Raw genomic sequence first — 16343 nt, forward strand, 5'->3', positions numbered from 1 at the left:
TGTTCAGTGCTGGAATAGGGGGCAGCAGGTTTGGGACGAGGCCCCCAGCACAGCACAGCCACCCTGAGGGTGGGATGCGCTCCCTAAGCCAACAACAGGATCATTAAAAGATGCAGCTAATTGGGAGCCGGATGCTCCTCGCCCCTCTCCTGATCCCCCACGGGTGGCGCTGGTGGGAAAGAGGCACAGGGATGTTCCTTGGGATGTCGCATCCCCCCCCCTCAGCCCCCCCGCCTCCTCCATAGGGCGAACCCCCAAGTACAATTAAGCATCATCAATCACAGCCCTGACATCCACTAACGATGTCCCCTGCGGCCACCGAGGGCAGATGGGGTCCCCGGCGGGGTGCCCCCGAGGGCACCCCGGGATGCCGGTGGGCATGTGGCCGGGGCAGGTGGCCCCGATGGCTGCTGCGTCCCCAGGAGGATGCCACAGCATGCTTGTGGTGCGCTCTAGCGTCAGCCAGCATTAATGCATTGCCGGCGCTGCACAGCAGCACGGATGGACACGCACACAGACACTGGGCACCGGCACCGGGACCCCCTCGGAGGTGGGGGGACACGGCCGCAAACGGGTGGCTTTGTAGGGCTGTTGTCCCATAGTGGGAATGGGGGGTGCAGATATCCCATGCTGGGGGGGGGGGGGGTATAAAAGCAATGCATCCACCCCATGCAGGAGGGAGATGGTTGGAGAGTAGGTCCTGCGAGGCAGAGGGGGAACAGAGACCCCCCCGGGGCTTCGGGGGATGGCACACGAGTGGGGAGCAGCAGCTTCCCATCTGATTGCTAATTATCCTCGTTATTCCGTGTCAGACACTTTATAAAGCACCGGAGTGATTTGCTCTTTCCCTGTAATTAGGCACATTGCAATTACCATCTAATTCAAGTTCAAGCTCCGTGTCCTCATGACCTTCCCAGCCCTGACACCATGTCCCTGCTCATCTCACCAGGGAGCCCCCCAGTGTCCCTTCACATACACCCCATGCCTTGCTCTTCTGCATGCAGGAAGGGAGAGGGGTACCACATATAGGGCACAAAGCATCCCCACACTCCCCATCAAATCCCCCCAGACAAATGGGATGCCAAAAGCCCCAAGCCAGTCTGGGTTCCCATCTGCAGGGATGGGAAAGGGACAGTCCCCAGCACAACACTCTTGAGCATCCTTGAACCCTATGGATTTTGTTCTGGCCACAGCAGAATCCGGCCCGGGCACAGCTCCAGGCCAGCTGCCACCTTGTCCCCTTTAGGGTCATTTTAGACCCCACAGGATATATTTAAGCATTCCTACCACATCCAGGTCACACCCTCAGCTCCCATTCCCAAAAGGACAACAGCACAGGAACAACCACGCAGCAAGAAACCTCCCACAAGGCTTTTTCTCACAGCTTCCCAGCGTGGTGCTGGCTTGCTTGGGGATTTCCTCTCCCCACGGCAGCGTTTGCTTCAGGAAGAACTTGCAGCTCCTTTTGGAGCATCCTCTCCCTTCATCCCTCAGCCCCGAGCCAAAGCACCGCAGGTACCACAGCACCGTGCCGTGCCAAGCTCCTCCACTGCACCCAGCATCACCGCAGAAGGATGCCCTCCTCCTCCTAGCAGCTAATTAATCCTTCTGATCAGGCACAGCTCATTAGCACTGGTGCAGCACACAGGGCTGCTCCGGCTCCTCGCCCTTCCCGGCGGAGAGCAAGGTCAACATGAAGGGCTGTCAGGCGCTGGCATCACCACGCTTGATCTGGGATCTGCCTCCTGTCCCCCTCGGTCTTTCCTGAAGGATGGTGCTGTTTTTCCAAGCTTATACCATAGGAAAAAAAATCAGGAATAAAGAAAAAAGAGGGAGAAAAGGTAAAGAAAAGCCCCTTCCCCCAAGCACGAAGGCGATGGAGAAGCAGCCAAGGAAAGCAGAGGAGTCAGCCAAGTGCCTCGCTCCGTGGCAGGCAGGGCGCGAGTGGGCCGCCCTGTAAATGTTTTCAGTTTCCAAAACAGGAGGGAGAAGCCAAGAGCTGCCGAGTTCCCCCACACGCCAAGAAGGACAAAGGGCATCCCTGCATGGTGGAGGGGTGGGCAGGCACCCAGCATCCTGGCTCCCCCACATCCCAGCGCATCCCAGTGCATCCCAGCTCCCAACGCGGTACCCCGGGATGCACAGTGATGGGGGATGCGCTGTGGGTACCCCCATCAGCTCAGCCTTCAATATAGCCAGGAGGAAGCGCAATGGTGCTGGCTGAGGGCAGACTGTGCACTGGGACCATGGGTGGCTGAGTTTGGGATGGGAACCACTGGGAAAGCCTGGAGCAGAGAGATTCAGCACGTGGCAAAGCTCCCCCCTGCTCTCCATCCTGGCAGAGCAGGAGCCTCCAGCTCTGGAATCTGCCCCCTTCCAGGTCCAAATCTGCTGGAAAAGCCCAGGAGGCAGCACACTGGAGGCTCTCCTTGCTGCGGGATGCTCCAACACTGATCCCTGCCACATGCCGGAGGAAAATCCCAGTGCCCACCCCAGCAGCTGGCAGGGATGCGAGGATGCTGCATGGGTGGTCCAGCCCCTCAGAGCAACCCCCTGTGCCAAGGGGTGATGCTGCACCCCAAAAACCAGACTGTGCCCCATAGGAAAGAAGAAGAAAGGGAGATGGGGTAGCATCCATGGGAATGCCAGCAGCACAGCCCCCATACTTGGAGGGGGGGGGCATACCCCCCCATGACATGTTATAACTTTGCAACATCATAATCTTAAATTACGATCTTCAACACATCCAAACCCCATCTGCTTTATCCTGACACACACCCCCCCCCCATCACACCCCCCCCCATCCTGGATGGGGGGGGGGAGCAGGGAGACAGAGGAGGGGGTGAGATCATCCATGGGGGACCCCCCCCCCAGCAACACACCGCCTGGTTAGGAGCAGGCAGGGAGACAATATAGTGCCTATGCGGCCTCCTCGCCGCCAGATGTGTGTTAATAAGGCAGCTGCCCCCTAAGCTAATAAGGTCACTTACTGGCTCCAGCAAGACGAGAAAACAAGCAGGGGCTTGGCTGCGGTACAGCCTGACTTGGCACTCGCCGCACGCCGGCTTCCTGAATTCTTGCCGCTTCCAGAACAGCACAACGGGGTGGAAAAAAGCAGATATAAACACCCAAAACACCCCCCTCCCCACATAACCGACCCCTCCAGTGCTACCCTGCACCCCGGGGATGCCGCCTCCTGCAAGAGGGTTGGTTTATTCCCAAAGGAAAACCTCATGGAAAAGGGGTTGGGGTTGGGGGGGGGGGGTCCTGCAGACTTTCCCAGCATAGCGAGTGCAGCAGAACCCCCCCTTGCCTCTGCTCCCTCCCTCCCTCGGCTGCCCCCGATCATGGCGCCTAGGACTCCCTTTGTTTTAACATTATAAAGCGACCCAGATGCCGGCTTTAATCCCCTCAGCTGGTGAGGATTTGCAAACACATCAGGAGGCAGAGCTGCTCCCCAGCCCCACGCCCCAGCTGCTGCCTCCGAAAGGGGATCCCAGCCCCTAATTGCCTCCTCGTGTCCACATGAGGAGCTGACAAGGTGTACGACAACGGGGGGACACGGGCAACCCCTGTGGTTGAGGGATGCTGGGGAGGGCCTTTTGCTTTCTTTGCAAAGCCTCTAGTGTGGGGTTTGGAGGCTTTGCCACGGGTGGTGTGATGCCAGGGTGATGGGCGCAGCACGGATGAACTCAGTGTGGATGCACACAGGGTTATGGGCCGAGCATCCTTCCCGGTGCAAGGATGATGGACGGTGTCTATCCCAGTGGATAACACTGGACCAGAGCACGAGCTGGCTCTCCCACATCCCTGGCAGACACAAGATGCTTCAGGCAAAGCTCTGTGAGTCCTCCCTGCAGTGCTAACAGGGGAAAGGATTTTCATCCCAACCTCCATCGCTGCCAGCTCCTGCTCTCCAGGATCCGCTGCATCCTTTCCCCTGGGTTCCAGCACGCAAGGCTGAGATTAAACAGGCACCAGCAGCAAGAGGAGTCACTCCGAATATCACCTTCTCTCCCACCAGGGGACCATGTTTGTCCCCTGAGGCTGACAGCATCCAGGCCAGCTCCCAGGCACACATGGACCATCACCACAGTTGGGAAGGGGGGAATTGAGCTCTGGAAAGCAGGGAGAGGTGCCTCCAGAGCCACAGGAGCTGGAGGGCAAAGGGGATGCAACAGGAGAGCAACGGCCGTATTCTGCAGCATCCCAACAGGGGAAATAGTGAGGCCAAGACGCCCAAAAACCCCCTCCTCACCCAAGGGCTGGCTCACAGGCACCTTCCTAAAGGATGGGGTTTCCCTCCAGGCACCCCAATCCAGGCTGGACTGTGGTGCGGGTACCAAGTCATCTGTCCCAGGGCATCCCAACATCCTCCCTAGCCCTGTGGTCACTCCTAACCAGGGAAGCACCACGCTCCAACCCAGCACTGCAGGATGGGTGCACTGAGCTGGGCTCCTGATGGGAGGCTTCTGCTCTGGCTCCCCAAAGCAAACAGCTCCCAGAGCACCTCCCTGAGCTCCCCATAATTGCCCTGCAAAGGCAGAGGGGCTTTTTGGACTGTGTATTTCTCGGGGTGTTGGTTTTGTTACTGGTGGTTGTTTATTCCTCAAGGCCAGGATCCCCTCCGTACCACATAGCAGCCAGGAGTTCAGAGGGAGCAGAGCTCCGTGCTTCGAAACGATGCCTCATTTGCCAAGAAATAATCCCAAGGAACAAGGAAAAAAGCCCCCAGAAAACCCCCACCACCAAAACCCCAGACTCAGAAGATAATTAACTCCACAAAGCAGCTTAAACCTCCGCTGTAACTACCAAGCCTCTTCTCCAAGGGCTTATTTCTTGCTGTCTGCAACACCACAGCACCAGCGCTTGGAGGCCTGGGAATTTTATTAGCAGGACCCCCCCCCAAAACCCTGCTGACAGATTTGTGTGTCGTCCCCCCCAACGGGCTCAGTTCACTGCCAGGCACGGTGGGGGGCCCATCTCTGAGTGGGGTTGCAATAGGGTCACTCTCCATCCCTGTGGGGAGCTGCAATCTGAAGGATGCTGCAGGAGGGGATACAGGAGGAGCTGGACAGGGGGCAAAGGGATGCTACTGCCCCTGGCACCCATCAGCATCCCTTGGCATGGAAGGAGCTGCCCTTCATGGTCCCTCCTGGGGACAAACAGCAACAGAAGGCAGGGCAATCCAGCCAAAGGGGTGCATTTCAGCCCCCCCCCCCCCCCCCCCATTCCCTATCCCACCTTTAGGCCCCACCAAAGGGATGCACCACCAGGAGCTGGCACAAGCAACCCTCGCCAGCAGCATCCTCCCCCTGCACCATCACCCCCTGCCCCTTCCTGCTGCTCAACAGGGAAAGGAATAAAAGAAAGAAGAGCCGAGAAAAAGCTCTTTGGAGCCAGCCCTTCCTGCTGCTGCTCCCCCCGGCATCCCCCTTCCCCTCCTGACCGCAGAAAGCCAACATCTCCCCGCGCCCCTCCAGCCAGGGGATGGGAATGTGGAAGCAATTGCACTTGGCAAGGCAGCAACAGTGAGTCAAAAACAGTTGTTTGGCTTGTCAGCCACCCAGGCCCTGCAGCACTCTTGTTTTCCTTTGCCTGCTTTAACCCCTTCCAGCCCCAGCCCCTTTTCCCAATGAAACCCACAGCCTCCACTATGGAGAGGGGTTGGGTGCTGGGATAAAGCCTCATCCCATCTCCTGGCTGCCCTGCTCCTGGAAATGGGATCAGGGGCAATTCCCCATAATGAAAACCTGCAGGAAGAAGGTGCAATGACCTGTGCTGACTCTCCCAGCATGGGGTAAAGGGACATCCCGAGGCCACCATAGAGCTATAGGGTACCCAGTGCTCCTGGAGCATCCTGCTTGCTCACCCCAGGAGATGCAGGGAGGTCTTTGCCCCTGCTACAGAGGGCATCCAAGATGCCCCTTGGTAGGGCAAAGGGACATGGCCATGTGTGCTGGGAGCCCCACATCACCCTGGGGTGGCCAGACCCCCACACAGAGCCAGCCCGGTGGCAGGGAGCTATTGAAAGCCCTGAGCACAGGCTCCCCACCCCGTTTACAACATCCCAGGCTGCTTCCCACTGGCTCCTCCAGCTCCTTCCCTGCTGGCCATATGTTGACAAGACCAGAAACACACCCAGAGCCAACACATGCTGCATCAGGGTCTCTTCTTCATCCCCAAGTCACCCTTCGCACCTCAGACTGAGCGCTTAACGTCATCCCCATCTGGCATCACATGCTGGTGGGACCCCATCTCCATTCAGGCCACCACCAGTTCGGGGCAGGGTAGGGGGTCACCAGACTGGTTTGAGTTGGAAGGGACCTTAAAGCTCATCCAGTTCCAATCCCCCTGCCATGAGCAGGGGCACCTTCCACTAGATCAGGTTGTTCCAATCCCTGTCCAACACTGCCAAGGATGGGGCAGCCACAGCTTCCCTGTGCCAGGACCCATCCCTACCATGGAAGGACACTCAAGGAGGTCAGGGCATCCCCAGCCAGGACCTCAACCCCTCCATACCCACACCCTGAACACTACACCAAGAAGAGGATGGAGCCCATGGAAGGGGCTGCTCCATTCAGGGTCAGCCCTCCCTTCATCCCCACAATACAGGGGGAAAGAGGATGGCTGCGGAAGAGTTAAACCCCAGCGAGTGGATGAGGAGGAAAAGCGGAGGGCAAGCCTGCACACCCGCCTGGGAGAGACAAAGCGAGATGCTGGAGCCAAGAGATGAAGGCGAGGATGCGATAAGAGGGGGAGCCGGGCTCTGTGTGTATGTGTGTGTGTGTGTGTGTGTGTGCTGGAGCGAGGGAAAGAGGAGGAGGAGGAGGAGGAGGAGAGGTGGGTGATGACCAAAGTCATTGAGCATTTTTTGGCACGCCTCCCCTTCCCCCCCCCCCCTTTCCCAGTATCCTGGCCGTTGGCCCAGCTCGGAGCTGAACTTAAACAAACTCCTGTTGCAGCCATCTGCTTGATTTTAAAATAAATCAAACAATCTGTTGAGCCGTGGGTGATCAAGTTTCCATCTGTGCGGACGCCTGCTCGCCTCCTCGGAGCCTCCGCTTGCCTCTACCAGCCAAACACTCCTGGCAGCATGTGGCCTCCCCTTAATTCCTCCAGGAAAAGGAGAAACCGGACCTCCCCCCCACACCCCAACACCACCACCATCACACCCCCCCCCCCCCAACTTCCCTGCACCCCAGCCCTTCGCCACCCTCCGAACTCAAACCAAGAGCTATTTTTACAGCCACCCACCAAACAGGATGGGTTTAAATGGGATGGAAACAGTGCTGCGTGATGGGGGAGATTCCAAAGGTTCTGAGATTCCCCCTTGCTGCCCACACTGGGTGGGGGGATTCCTCATCCCGTCCTCGTCCATCGCATGGGTCCAAGAGGGCAGCAATCCCAGATCCTGCACTGGTGAGCGCAGCACAGAGGCCAGAAATAGCAGCTGTGAATAGCATCATGTGGCTGCCTAAAGGAGCAGGACATTGGGAGCACGTCACCTTCAGGTGCCCAGCTCCTCCAGCCAGCACGCTGGCCCTCGTGCCCACCCAAAATCACCCCATCCTGAGGGTTATTCCCATCCAATGGGGGCAGGAAACACAATGGGAGGCAGTGCAGCACCTTACCCCAAGGTCCCCAAAGTGCCACAAGAGGGGTGGCACCTCCCTCCTCCATTATCTCCTTGGGTGCTGCAAGACCCCAGCTAATCCCTGGCTGCAACCCAGACACCAGCTCCACACATGGGGACCCATGAGGGAGACAGCACCCAGCCCATCCATGGCCCCCAACGTGCTCTGATCAGTTGGTCCTTCCTCCAGTCTCTGCTGGCATCACCCAGGCTGTGCCCTCCTTCCCTCGGAGCCCTTCCTTCTGCCCTGAGCAGAGGGCACCGGGCATGGGGCCAGTGCAGACAGAAACAGGGCAGCACAGCAAAGGCACAAAGAGCAAAAGAGGGAGGAGAACGTTGTACATGAAGCAGAAAGGGGTGTGATGAAGGATGGAGTGTGGTTAGGGCTCACCAGACCCCACCAGCTCAGATGCAGGATGGTCAGGCTGCTGAGAGCAAGGGTTGCCAATGCATAGGTCGAGGAGGACACAAGACACAGCAGGATTTACCCCTTGAGCTCTGCAGATATGCATTGCTGAGGGTGCCCATGGCACTGTGGAAGCAGCAGTAAGGAAGAGGAGGTGCTGGGACACCCAGCACCCAAGCACAGCCCTGCCAGGAGCCGGAGCCAGCCGCAGGATGCAGAACAAACCTCACCCACACAGGATGCTGCCAAGCCATGAGCAGTCCTGGCCAGCCCAGAAACAGGCTCGCCAAGCTGTTCCCTGCTGGAAATAATGGGGATCCGAAGAGGGAGGGAGGGATTGGGATAAGGGTGGCCCCCAGCCTGCTGCAGCCCCACATGCTTCCCAATGCAAGCTCTTGGGAGGGAGCCATGGCCAACAAAGGCGTTGAACACTCCAAGCAGTGCCCAGGCTCTGGAATTCAGGATCAGACCCCAAAGCATGAGGAGGTGGGAATCAGCAAGGGAAAAGTGGGTGGAATAAGTAAGTGATGTAGCAGCTTGTGAGACCCCAGTGCATCCCTGTGCCATCGGCCACCCACTTTGGGGACAGCCCCATGGGATAATCTGCTCCCAGGGGAATCCACATTCCCAACCATATTCCAGAGGGTGGCAGAGACAGAGGGACCCCCAAAAGAAATCCCTGCTTCACAGTGGCTGCATGGAGTAAAATCCTGGCACGTCCCCAGCAGGATACACAGCAGGGAGCAGGTTACAAGGGAAAAAGGAGGAAAGAAAAAGGGACGAAAAGCCCAACCACCAAAACTCCTTTTTGGAAGAGGAAAGAACTGACAGGACCTGGCGGAGACGCAGGAGAAAGCCCAGATTTCCCAGTTACTGTGCAGATGTTCTGGACTGAAAACAGAAGACGGCAGAAGCGAATCCATCTCCCCCTCCAGAGACACCGCAGCCAGGGCATCTGGACTCTGTCTGCAGGCAGGAGAAGCGGCTTGCCCCCCGGCTCACCATGGAGCCCTGAGCACCAGGGCATGGGGAGCCCCTTGAGGTGCCCACCCTGGGGCAGCAGTGGCAGCCAGGGCTCCATCCCCTTGCTGGGTTGACCTTGGCACCGTTTCCTCACGGGGAAACTGAAGGGCCTTGTCTTTGCCATGTTTTCACTTCAGGATAACTCATGCTGCCTGCTCTGAGTGTGGCGGGAGAGATGGAGAGAAGGGAATGCAGCTGGTTTAGCAGTGAAGACAAGGAGGGAGGGCGGGAGACACACATACACACACACATATATATATATATATGTATATTTCCAGCCAGGGTAATAACTGGAATCACTAGCACTTGATCCCCACTCGATGAAAAGCTTCACAGCCAACCAAAGTCAGCCCGCTTCCAGAAACATGCTGCAAGCAGATGGGAGGTGATGGTGGCAATTTGCTGCTCACCCCACACTCAGGCCCTGAGATGCCTTGGATAGCTGTCTGTCCATCCGTCCCTGCCTACGTCTGCCCACCCTGCTGTGGATGCAAAGCACCAAGGTTGATGCCCTGGATGTGATCCTGCCGGTGATGCAGCACCTTCGTGTCCAGCTCCCTGGGGACCAAGGTGGCTTCCAGTGGCCCCATAGAGCCATTGGCCATGGAGCCCTCCACAATTCCAAAGAGGGCAAAGGAATTGGGGGATAATCAAAACCCATGGGAAACCACCCTGCACACGGCTGCGGTGGGTCCTGCAGGGACAGGAGAGAGCCCTGGATGGGCAGGATGCACCCACAATGGAGTCCCTAGTCCCACAAGCAGCAGGTGCCAGGGACACCGTGGGTTCCAGCATTCCTCATCCCTGGAAACAGCCTGGGCTCTGTGCTAAGTGTCCCTGGCTGGAAACTACCACAGCTCCTGCCCTCCAGGCTCAGCAGGCAGCTGCCCTTTCCTATGGCAAAGGGGGGATGCTCCTGGCTGCAGGATCACCACCACCTGCCTCCCCTAATGTCCTTCCCTGGTATTCCAGCTGGGTCTCAGCCTTGTTATAGCTCTAAACTAGAAGCCAAAATATCACCAGGAGGAGCAGGGAGAGAACACGGGGGGCAAACCAGTCCCTGTGAACCCTCCTGTTCCCTCTGCATCCCTGATGGGGGCACCAGGACCATTCCCATGCACCCCCAGTTGAAGCGAACCCCAAGAGCCATCACCCCGCTGCTCAACCCCTGCCAGCCACAGCACCTCTGGCCTCTCCCTGGGTACCAGGATGGGCATCCCTCAATGAATCCTGTTGTGGGTCCTCATTGCAATGGGAGCAGTCCCTCCATGGCAAGTGCTTATATACAGGTACTGAAGTGCAGCATCTCAGCACTTCTCTAGTTGGAAGAAGCTCCTACATGGATACCCCTAGCCCCATTTTGCACGCACTGACAGCATCCAAGCCAGCCTGGTGTAGCCACAACGTTCATGGTGACCCATTGTGGGTCTCAGCATGCTCAGCACCAGCTCCTCACTACAGACAGCAGGTTAGAGAAGGAAAGCCGGGGCAGCTGCTGCTCGAGCATGGGTAAACAGATGACTTCAGTCTCCTGAGAGCTACTAAAGCCTGGCAGCACTTGCACTAACAGAGGAAAATAGAGGGAGAAGCAGCAGCATATTCACATCAAGCTGCAAAGTGTACCCAGGTAATGTCCTTCTCCTCCTCCTACCCCAAACTCCCTCCTGGATCAAACCCCTTCCTTCCTGCTCTGCTACTAAGATCCAAGGGGGGGGAAAGAGTCACTCTACAGCCAGACCAGCTGCGTGAGGCTGTTTGTCCAGCAAGGCTCACGCGTGCCGGGATGGATGGGGAGCAAACCACAACCTGACCGGGGCTCCAGCATCCTCACTGAGGCGCAGGGATGGGAACCAGGCTCTGATGGCTGGGAGCGATGCCTTTGGCAAACAGGGGTGCGTGCAGGGAGCAGTTCTGCATCCCAAAGGCCGCCTGTCACCTGCAGACGCGTGGCGCTGGTTCTGCAAGGAGCCAAGGCACGCTCGGGGCACCGCTGCTGCCCACCTTGGCAACGGGGGGACCCGGAGCTGACGGAGCCCTCGGGCTGGGGCCCAAGGGAGGATTGTGCCGCTGGAAGGGCTCCCATCACCGGCTGCTCACAGCCTGGCATGGCTGGAAGCCTACCGCTGCCAAGCTCCAGTGGCTGCTCCTCAAGCTCCCACCCCTGCTCCTCATGCACCGGGATGCTTCTGACCCACCATCCCCCTGGATCTTCCCCAAGTCCCCAAGGAGGGCAGTGACGTCCCCAGCACACATTAGAGGGACATTTCCACATCATCCCTTCAAGCCCAGACTGCCTTTTGCTGCAGGCAGGGACAGCAGCATCTGGCCAGAAGCTGCCCCGCAGGATGGAACCAGCAGGAGCTGTTCGGCTGACAGTCCTTCCTGGGGAGCCAGGGAGCATCCTGCTGCGAGCAGCACATGCTGGGAGCTAACTGAGTCCCTGCCACCAAACCCAGCACCGGAACAGATCCAGGGCACAGCAGGTGCCCATTGCAGTGAGTGAGGTGCAAACAGGCTCCTGGCAAACCAGTTGTGCCCAGAAACTTCACAAGTCCCCAGAACCTGCTCGGATAGAAGGAGACACCTCCCTGGTTCCACCTCAGCCCCCAGGGATGACAACAGTGGGGATGCTGGCACAGCACCAAGCTGGCATCAGGATGGTGAAAGGCAGTTCTTCCCATTACCAGGGTAGCTGCAGCACCAGGCATCCACAGTGCTATGGTGGGGAGGTTCCTCCTCTCCGGGAAGCAGCTGAAGAGCATCCCATGCTGCCCTCTGCAACCACGCTTCCTGGACGGCTGAGAAAGGCCAAGTGTCTGGATAGAACATCTGTCCACCCGCAACAGCCAGAGCCGGCCGTCCCTCTGCCCCATCTCCCGACTTGGCTCCGCAGACTTGGAGCCTGCTCCAAGATGCTCCTGTGGTTGCGAAAGCATCCTCACTGCAGGGGACCAGAGCGGAGCCAGCCCCTCTCCCCAAGGAGCTGCAGGGGATACTTTGGGGTGTGTGTGTGTGTGAAAGCAGGGATTCCTGGGCAGCATCTGCCTCAGGCCAGCATCCTTGGGCAGGTGCCTGCAGAAGGGAAGCAGCGCCGGAGCGGCTGCCTTTGGGAAAGGCAGGGAGAAGGCAAGGGGTGGGTGAAGAATAAATATATAGCAGCCAGCTGGTGAGCTGTGGAGTCAGCACAAGGTCTGGAGAACGCGGCGGCTGGCAGCAGCGAGGGAGCCCTGGTATTTCAGACAGCTGGTACAGCAAGGTCAGCCCGGCCAAAGCAAAAGGCCCCTTTGCTGTTCCCCCACACTGGGGTTGAAGGACGGACACCCCCGGTTGGAGACCCCAAAGGGGAAAAGCCGCCCATGAGTGACACTGAAACAACGGGTGAGGATGAGGAGGGAGGGAGCGTGGTTGGGGACAGACCAAACGCTCCCTGACCTCATCGGCAGGAAAAAGTAAGCGGCACATTTTCCTCATGTTGTTTCTTTGTTTGCCATCTGGGAACACGATCCCGCAGGAGGCCGTGTCCCGAGACATGAAGTCATATCATGATTATATTGCCACCTCCGTGCCGGGATTGAGATCTCATCCGAAAATGCCAGACCCAGCCGGTGTTAGCCTGTGGAGGAAGCTTGCTTTGCTGAAAGGCAATGGAAGCCTCGCTAAAAACATCTTTACATAGACATATGCTGCAAACCAAAACAGGTTTAGCCCAATAAAGTTGGCTCAAAATACCTTGGCCTGATTTTGCTCTGTATCTGCTAGAATTAGTGATGGCAAAAACGGGCACGAGCACAGACAGAACCACAGAAGCCAACCCAAGCTGGAAGCCAAAAAAACTGGGATGAGCGAGACCAGTTCTGCTTTTCCCTTAGGTTTAAGGAACAAGCAGAAGCTCAGTGCTGCCCATTCCATCCCTCTGGAGCCTATACATGAAGCCGGGGCTGGGGACATGCAGAGGAGCCGTCATCAACCACCCAAAACACTGCCAGTCACCAGGAGGGTCTTGGTTTGCTCCAAAATGAACAGAAGATGAGAACAAGCCAGAGGCCCTGCTCGCCTGGCCGCAACCTGGGACCCTTCCTGCACAGGTTTATGATCTCTCATGCTGTGACACATCCCAGTATCCGTATTCCCACTGGGAATTCAGCGTGGTGCAATGCGGGAGGAGGGTCAGATGTCACCTCCCACCTCCTGGGTTTGCTTTACGCAGCACCCAGGAGTTTCAGCTGCTGCTCAGCACCAGTGGGACGAGGTCCAGTTAAGAACACAAGAACTCTTTGATGTTGGCCCAAAACCCCGTGAGTCTGTGCCCCCTGTCAAGCACAGCCCCATGCAACAAGACCCAGATATCCCCCATAAAGCAGGAAAGGGACATGGAATAAACCAGAGGATGCTCAGACACCAGCCTGAGGATGAAGCTGGAGAGATGGCAGCAAGCTCTGTGTGCTCCCACCAAGTGGGATGGCAAATGCATCCAAAGCAAACTCGAACAGCTTTGCTTGAGTTATGGTGGGATTTGAGAGCTTTCCAACCTGAATATATTTGCAGGAAGTTGCATGGATGGAAAAAAATACTAACAAAAACCCCACAAACCAACGGAGCTCACTTTTACAGGTAGATAACTGCGGCAAGAGCAGCGACAGGCAAAGATGGGATGAGTCAGAAAAGCAGGGAAGCTTTTGCCAGTGCTGGCAGAGAGAGAAAGGATTGAGCAAGCACAAACACGATCCAGGTCAAGCACAATCAGGACTTGACCTTGGAACAGCAGTGACACAGACCTGCGCCCCTATGGAGAGGGCAGCAGAGCTTAATTGGTGACTGAAAGTCTTCAGCAGGTACCGCTGGCCAGGAACATGGGTCAGCATCACCTCTGGGCACTGGCCAACCCTGGTTGTTTTATGGCCTATTCAATGCAACCAGCCTCAACACCTGCCCTGCTCACAGCCACTGCCTGTCCTGCAGCACTATGGGAACAGCAATTCCCACCTGGCAAAGGGGGCTCAACCACCAGGCAGGTCATCTGGATCAGGAGGATGAGGCATCATAGTGGTGGCAGCAGCCACCCCAAAGCCAGGAGCCTGGCATCCATAGATCAGCAAAGGCCCCCCTTGCAAGGGGCACAGCTGGAAAGATGCATTCTCACAGTGCACATCTGCATGCCTTGGGGCGTACCAAGGGTGACAAGCCATTTGGTGAGGTTCCCTTACCAAAGTTCAGTGTCACCATTATTTCTCAGTGGGAAAACCCAATCCCACCCCACACAAGCCAACAACAGCAGGGTTTCTGTAGCAGTCCCTTTGCCAGGCTGACCCTCTGGCAGCAGGCAGGATCACAGACACCACAGAGCATCTCCTGCCCCACTGCTCCCCAACACTAAGCCAGCAGCAGAGGCACCATCCCACCCAAAATACCCAAATCTCCACTCTGATGACCCTCAGATGTGAGGTTCCCTTGTCAGCACCTCCAAGCTGTTATAGACAGGACCTGAGCCCCGTCCTGCTCTTCCTACTCTGCTAAGAGAGGGGGTATGGGACTGCCTGGTGGCATTTGGCACATTTATCAGGTGCCTCAAACTTGAGCTCCCTCAGGACAGCAGCAAACCACCAGTCCTATGTGCGAGGGGGATGTCAATCCTGGGCATGGGAAAAAGCACTTGTGTTCAATAAATGAAGTTGCAGAGATGCAAGGAGGAACAGGGAGATGGCTTTAACCCCTGGTCCCATCTGAAAGGGGTCCTGGGTGTCACATAAGGCCTGTCCAGGGTGACTTTCAGCAGCAGGCGTGGCTGAAAGAGGGTACAGTTAAATTAGCCAGGCACCCTACCCAAGCATTAAGCCATGTTTTAAATAACCTTAACATCTGCGATGGGAAGCATGTGCAGACAGGGAGGGGAAAAAGTAAGAGGACCTTCTGCTCAGCCAAAGAGTTACCACCAGGACACAGCAGAGCCCATCAAAGGGAAACAGTCCCTGGATCAGCCGTGCCCTCCCCAGGCAGCTCTGCCTTGCCTCCTTTGCTCTGCCCATTGTAGCAGCCCCTTCGATTGCTCATTCCCAAGCCCAGAACAAGAGGGAGGAACTGAATAGCATCCCTTCCCCAGGACACCCTCTGTGTCCCAACGGGAGCACGGGAGGAGGACTGGTGTGATAAGAAATACAGGTTCCAGGGAGGGTCACTAAGGAACACCATGGGAATAACCCCCAAACACCCAACACTGACATCCAAGCTGGGACAGAACTGCTCTTCAGCATGTCCCTATGACATGGCCTAGGGACACTAACAGGGCAGAGGTGTGAAATACCAGCTGTGGACATGCTCTGCTGAAGCATTACCCCCAGGGTCAGCACCACAGGATGCTCGCCTGACTCCCAAACTCTCTGCAGCCACCCATGAAGGGTTCCAGCACCTCTCAAGTACCCAAGACCAAGGGACAGACAGATGGACAGCGTGACCCACATGGGCATCACAACCCATGCAGCCCCACACCAGCTCCAGCATCCATAAACTCTCTACCATCTCAGAGCAAGTCATGCATCCAGGAATGACCTACGATGATGCCGAGGCTGTCCGGACCGGGATGACAACAGAATGGGGGAACCCACCCGTAAGCAACAGCATCCAGAGGATTCCCATCGCCGACGCCAACCCATCCTCTGGTGCCATGCTGCTATTGTCCACAGCGGCACTGCTCCGGTGTGTGCAGCTCCTGCCCGGTGGCTTCCCAAGCTCTGGAGCCGGCTGAACGGAAAACTCTATTTGCAAGCAGCCAAGGGAGAGTGAACGGGGAGAAAAGGAGCCTGTCTTGGAAAGGCTGGTTTACATTTCTAAAGAAAATGCCAGCGCTCCGGAGAGCCGCAGGGTTCTGGCTACAAACGGAGCTGAAAGGCTTTGAAAATGAACTCGGGGATTTAGGATGCTGGCATTTTACAGAACCTGGCCTGGGGCCTGGTTTGCAGATACAGAGCAGCGGCTCTCCAGCACGTTCCTGCAAGATGGAAATTGGAGGGTGGGGGGAAGCGGTTGGTTCCCCATCCCATGAGAAAGGCAAGCTTGTGAGTAGTAAACCTCTGCTCTGCTGTGCTGATGCCCCCAAAACACCCTGTGTGTACCCAGGGGAAGAGCAACATGGGGACCTGGCAGCACCCGGGCTATGGATGAAACACAGGACACCCTTCAGAGCCACAGGGCTCCATCGTGGTGGCTCAGGGATGCTGCGTGGGAGTCCCTTGCTGGGGGACAACCAGAGCAGCACAGGTTGGGGTACCCCAGCCCTGAGCCTGC

At 57.3% G+C, this 16343-nt stretch overlaps 2 protein-coding genes across 4 annotated transcripts in view; both read right to left on the minus strand.

Moving 5' to 3' along the window:
• The window catches only part of IRF8 (interferon regulatory factor 8), a 209455-nt gene that overhangs the window by 138730 nt on the left and 54382 nt on the right, over positions 1-16343 (minus strand). The window lies entirely within an intron of this gene.
• GSE1 (Gse1 coiled-coil protein) overlaps positions 1-16343 on the minus strand; it is a 100235-nt gene that overhangs the window by 80564 nt on the left and 3328 nt on the right. The window lies entirely within an intron of this gene.

The sequence above is a fragment of the Pezoporus occidentalis genome, unplaced genomic scaffold (genome assembly GCF_034315485.1).
Source record: "Pezoporus occidentalis ecotype Australia unplaced genomic scaffold, CSIRO_AGI_Poc_V1 ctg20, whole genome shotgun sequence".
Lineage (NCBI taxonomy): Eukaryota > Metazoa > Chordata > Aves > Psittaciformes > Psittacidae > Pezoporus > Pezoporus occidentalis.